General features: G+C 44.4%; 1 protein-coding gene across 1 annotated transcript in view; it reads left to right on the forward strand.

Moving 5' to 3' along the window:
* LOC311035102 (dachshund homolog 2-like) overlaps window positions 1-5000 on the forward strand; it is a gene marked incomplete at its 5' end in the record, with an annotated part of 89227 nt that overhangs the window by 42465 nt on the left and 41762 nt on the right. The window lies entirely within an intron of this gene.

Genomic DNA, 5000 nt, shown 5'->3' on the forward strand with positions numbered 1-5000 from the left:
AAAACGTCCTCATAGAAGCACCAGACTCACTCAGACTCACGCAGTGATATAGTCTGGCTACGCGAGGCTAGAACACTCTGCTACACAAGTGGGTCTCAAAGTGTGGTCCAGGTACCCTCATGGTTCCTTGAGGGGGCTCCAAATGGCCCCTTTCGGGTGGGTTACTCTGAGAGTGTACAGATGGAACCAAATGGACCCGTAAGGGTCCATTTGGTTCCATTTGTAAACTCTCAGAGTTATGGGGGTCCTTGAAATTGAAAAAAAAACAAAAAAAAAACAGTTTACACTAAATGGAACAGAGCCTTCATTAGTGTAATTGGTAACACCTGTGAAGGAAGTATGGAAGAGGCCCAATTTCTTTCCAATATGGCCGATGTGCATAGAGCCTATTCAAGGTTGATGGAGACAGTGAAAATAAAGTTCCTATTAAAAAAATTATGAATTACAGAATCGCAGCAGTCACCGAGTGCCGCACTATGAGCTTGTAGATCTGCTATTTTTGAAAAATCGTGACATTTTTGCAAATCTTTGAACATATATATTTTTTAAGCAAACATTTTTAACTCAGTCTTTGCTTGTGGGGGTCCCTGGAACAAATGGGGGTCGGCGGCCAAATACAAATAATCTTGGGGGTCCTTGACATGAAAAACTTTGAGAACCACTGATTTAGCAACAGACGTTTTGTAGATTCGGAACCTCAGGCCTTAATGGGTTAATCTGTGAAATTATCACTGCTCTCCCGTTCTAATATCTTTCCAATCTCTCGGCGCTCTTTGTCCTTTCTCTCCCTCCACGCTCTTCTCTCCCTGCTCTCTCTCTCTCTCTTTCTCTCTCTTCCCCCTCTTCTCTCTCGCATCATTGATTTGTCATTGGCTGATCACTTTTATCTCTTCTGGTCCCGAGGTCACGCTATAGATTTCCCTTCATCTATCCTTCCATCCATCCCTCCATTCATCTCTCTCTCTCCTCCCCATCCTCCCCTTCCATCCCTCCGTCCACACACCCTCCTTTTTATCCACGGGTTGTCTGAGAGGGAGAGAGAGAGAGAGATTATTAGACTTTTATTTATTATTATTATCATTATTATTGAGGGGAGAGCAACATTATTGTATTAGACAGATGGAAAAAGAAAGAAAAAAAAAACAGTTGAAGGGAAAGATGGGAGGGAATGCATAGAGAGAGAGAGAGAGAGAGAGAGAGAGAGAGAGAGAGAGAGAGAGAGAGAGAGAGAGAGAGAGAGAGAGAGAGAGAGAGAGAGAGAGAGAGAGAGAGAGAGAGAGAGAGAGAGAGAGAGAGAGAGAGAGAGAGAGAGAGAGAGAGAAAGAAAGAGAGAAGGAGAGACAGAAAGAAAGAGAGAAAGAGAGAGCTTAAAAAAGTAGGCCTACTTCATTCACATTGCTTTGCCTTCCCTGTACAATCAGTGGAAGTAAAACGTCTAAAATGTGGATGAAACGAGGTTGGTGGAGAGAGAGTGAGAGAGAGAAGGAGAGACAGAAAGGAAGAGAGAAAGAGAGAGAGTGCAGACTGGTGCTGTGATGAATGACAAGTCTCTGGGGTTCTACTCCATCTGTCTCCTCCTCCTCCTCCTCCTCTCCTCTTGGATTCTGCCCCCCTCTCCTATCGTCTCTCACTCCTTTTCTCCTCTTTTCCACTCCTCTGTTTTACTCTCCCTCCTCCCTGTTCTTATCCTCTCTCTTTCTCTCTCTCTATCTCTCTCTGTCTGTGACACTCACTCTTTCTTCATTCTATTGTACCCCTACTTCCATCCATGTTTCTTCCCCCTTTTTATATATTCTCTCTCTCCTACCCTGCCCCTCTCTCTCTCTCTCTCTCTTCCTTTCTCCCCGCCATTTCTTTTCTCATCATCCCTCCATCCCCACACCCGTTCCTCCTCTCCCTCCTCTCCTTCTGCATGGCTTTTTCTTTCTCTCTCTTCTCTTCCATCCATCTGTCCTATACTTTTTCTTTCTTTCTTTCTTTCTTCTTTCTTTCTTTCTTTCTTTCTTTCTTTCTTTCTTTCTTTCTTTCTCCATGACTCCCTCACTTTCTCCGACATATATCTTCTCTTCTCTCTCTCTCTCTCTCTCTCTCTCTCTCTCTCTCTCTCTCTCTCTCTCTCTCTCTCTCTTCCACACCATCCAACAGTCCATCTCTTCTTTACACTCTCTTCCTCCCTTCATTTTAAGTCTCTCCCTTGCCCTCCCACCCTCTCTCCCTCGCCCTCCCTCTCTCTCTCTGTGTCCCCCTCCCCTCTGTATGTTTGTCTGTCTGTCTGTCTCGCCGTCTCAATTGCCCCCCCCCTTCTCTCTCTCTCTCTCTCTCTCTCTCTCTCTCTCTCTCTCTCTCTCTCTCTCTCTCTCTCTCTCTCTCTCTCTCTCTCTCTCTCTCTCTCTCTCTGTTGCTCACAACCTCCCCTCTTTCTCTCTCTTCTTGTTTTATGCTTAAATCCATGTGTTTTTTGTGAAATTCTTTGAATTATTTGTAATGTCCTGATTTGTTGAGTGTCAGTAGAAGGCTAATATAAGCTCAGTATCTCTCTCTCTCTCTCTCTCTCTCTCTCTCTCTCTCTCTCTCTCTCTCTCTCTCTCTCTCTCTTGGATAAATAAAACATGGTTGTGTTTAGTGACATATGGACACGGCACACTGTGGCATACTAATGACACACACACACACACACACACACACACACACACACGCACACACACACGCGCACGCACACGCACACTGCCACATTAATGTCCACACACATACACACACATCACATGTGTTTGTGCGTGTGTGCGTGTGCACATGCGTGTGTGTTTGTTGAACATTACGGGGACCCAGAGAAAACATTTGCTCACTTATGATCACTCATAGCACACACACACACACAACAACACACACACACACACACACACACACACACACACACACACACACACACACACACACACACACACACACACGCACACGCTACACTACACTTTTGGTTGTATGTAGGTTGTCACATTGCACACGTGCGAGTGCATGCGCACACACACACACACACACACACACACAACACACACACACACACACACACTCCTTGCGTCCATGGAGACGCTACACTGCCGGGGGGAGATGGGCTCGTTGTTTACGACCTTGCGGGCGCCATGGCGATGGGGGGCAGCGTCCAATCACAGACAGACATTTATCATACTGTTAGGAGTCATACAGAGAGAGAGAGACAGAGAGGAGGTGGGTGGCGTGTGTTTGCATGTTTGTGTGTGTGTGCGCGCGTGCTTGTGTGTGTGTGTGTGCGCGCGCGCTTGTGTGTGTGTGTGTGTTTGTGTGTGTGTGTGTGTGTGTGGTGTGTGTGTGTGTGTGTGTGTGTGTGTGGTGTGCGTGTGCGTGTGTGTGTGCGTGCGTGTGCAGTAAGAAGAAAAGGAGAGAATGAATGAGTGTGAGAGAAGGATGGCGAGAAGGCATGAAAGACAGAGAAAGAAAAACACAAGAATGGAGGGAGTGACGGAAGATGGGAAGACAGGAGTAAAATGAAGAGATAACAGGAGTAAAGAAAAGACTAATTAGAATCAATCTGGGAACCCATTTGTTTAAAAAAAATGTTTTTTTCCTTTTTTCTGTGTTTTTTTGATGTCCACAATGGAAACAAGTTTCAGTTTTTTTATGTTCATCCACGTTTTTATTGTTGTATTTCAATGCCAATAAAGAAATCTATTCTAAGACAGGAGTAAAAGAAAGAGGTAACAGGAGAAGAACATACAAAAAAATATATATTAAAAAACAAATATACAAGTAAAATAAAGATAACACATGAGTAAAATAAAGAAGACAGGTATCCAATTAACCCATTTTGGGCGGGAACCCCTATTTGTAACTATACCTTTCAGGACGGGAACCCTTTTGGGGTTCTTGTTGCTATATACAGTATATAGCAACATACATTTGTTTACATTTTTTAATAAATAGTTTTTCAGAAAACTTAGGTCAGGATTTAGAAGGCCAGGTCAGGTCTAAATGAGACGACAAAGTCAAATGAAGAGAACGGTTGTAGGAACATGTGGCAATAAGGAGATGTAGAGAGGAAAGAGACATTAATATCTATTTCATAAAATCGCATACGTATAAAAGAAACGAGGGAATGAGGAAAGATTGGAGAGGGAGAAGGGTGTGTGTGTGTGTGTGTGTGTGTGTGTGTGTGTGTGTGTGTGTGTGTGTGTGTGTGTGTGTGTGTGTGTGTGTGTGTGTGTGTGTGTGTGTGTGTGTGTGTGTGTGTGTGTGTGTGTGTGTGTGTGTGTGTGAAGAGAGAGAGAGAGAGAGGACAAGGCGGTCATTTGAGTTGAATCAAATAGCTTCTGCAACACTCACACACAATGGACTTATACAGTAGACAGATATAGTGTACACGCAAACACACACGTGCAAACATACACACATGTGTATGTGTGTATGTGTGTAGTGAGAGAGAGAGAGCAATTACCTGGGGAGAGAGGGAGGGCAAGAGAGAGGATGTCCACAAGGGAAATAAAGGGAGAGAGAGAGAGAGAGAGAGAGAGAGAGAGAGAGAGAGAGAGAGAGAGAGAGAGAGAGAGAGAGAGAGAGAGAGAGAGAGAGAGAGAGAGAGAGAGAGAGAGAGAGAGAGAGAGAGAGAGAGAGAGAGAGAGAGAGAGAGAGAGAGAGAGAGAGAGAGAGAGAGAGAGTCGCGTGCGTGTGTGCGCCTTAGCACTTGATGTAAAGTAATGTATGAACCGAAGATAGAATTAAATATTTATGAAAGTGACCAAAACGAGGTGGACACACACACACACACACACACACACACACACACACACACACACACACACACACACACACAGTTACAGCACTACACAGATACTGTATAGTAGATAGATAGATAGATAGATAGATAGATAGATAGATAGATATCACATTAGATTGCCATGGTTACACCAGAGGCTAGGCTGACGCAACCTATTGGATTCCATATTTGGACATGGGGTTGGCCCATTGTGACCCAT

Source organism: Gymnoscopelus microlampas (genome assembly GCF_963454915.1).
Source record: "Gymnoscopelus microlampas genome assembly, chromosome: 19".
NCBI lineage: Eukaryota > Metazoa > Chordata > Actinopteri > Myctophiformes > Myctophidae > Gymnoscopelus > Gymnoscopelus microlampas.